Consider the following 1253-nt stretch of genomic DNA (forward strand, 5'->3'; position numbering starts at 1 on the left):
AAATAAAATTTAAGCCAAACTTCATTGTGGCAGTGCCACATTGCACACTGAACTGAACCACAGTTAGTTTCAGACAAGTAATAAAGTATTGAGTTATAAGTCATACAAGTGTAATGGTGAGGAAAAGTATGCTAAAAGAGCTGACTTCAAGGGGAATCCTATTTATTTGCTTACATAAGGGGAGGAGTTGTACTTATTTGGATGTAAAAAATGATATTGAACTTTAAAAAATTCCATTCCACCATTCCAGTATTCCACCATTCCAGTAGTCCATTCCACTGTTTATACACTCCCATTATCCAGGCACCTCCATTGTCTGGACAGCCCAAATTGGTCATGTGGCTTGTAGTTTATTGACCATAATGAAGTTTGGTTTAGATAAAAGCACAAGGAGGGAGCCTAAAGGTTGCTGTTTCCCTGTCTGGTAGCTTGTTAATAATAACTGCTAGGTGATAATGCATTTTTACAGCCCAGGGGAGTGACCATGAATGCTCTATAGTGACTTCCCCTCTGCCCAATAAACTTCATAGCTAGCTATAACTGATAGCAATAACAGCAATATTTGTTTTTAAATTAGTCACTTTAGCATAATAGCATGCTATTCTTAGTTACGGACATTTATGAGATACAGACAGTAGTATGTACCAGACCTCCCGGATAAGAGAGGTTCCACTGTAACTATATTCCCAGAATGTTTTTCACTACTTAGCCAACTTAAAAATTTAACTAATTTTGAGGCAGTCACATTATTCCACAGCCTTAGGGTGATTTGCTGCAGGCATAAAAGCAAAATTGACTCAACCCTAAAGCAGACCCCATATTTTCCTTCAAGAAGTCCTCTTCCTGATGATAGTTAATACTGCCCAGATCATAGATAAATCCATGTATACTGCTACCATCTACTGTAAGGTTATATAGCCAGCTAGCATTGGAATCTGATGCAATGCAGGGATTTAGTTCATATTGATATAACGAAAGAGGGTTCATGATCAGTAATATTCAGCATTATTAAATAATGCATGTCTGAGTGGCTGCAACTCCATGCATGGTGGGTGGTTAGCCACCCCCTCTGGATCAGTACTAGTCCCTGCTACACACCTGTACACATGATGAAACGCTACAAATCTTACAAGGATCTATAGATATGACGATTATAAACTACAAGTCCTTATCAATATCACCAACAACTGGAAATTTAGTGATTTGATCACGTGCTCAATCGGTGGGCGTTAATTAGAATCGTCGTAATTATT

The sequence above is a fragment of the Dysidea avara genome, chromosome 10 (genome assembly GCF_963678975.1).
Source record: "Dysidea avara chromosome 10, odDysAvar1.4, whole genome shotgun sequence".
NCBI classification, from domain to species: domain Eukaryota; kingdom Metazoa; phylum Porifera; class Demospongiae; order Dictyoceratida; family Dysideidae; genus Dysidea; species Dysidea avara.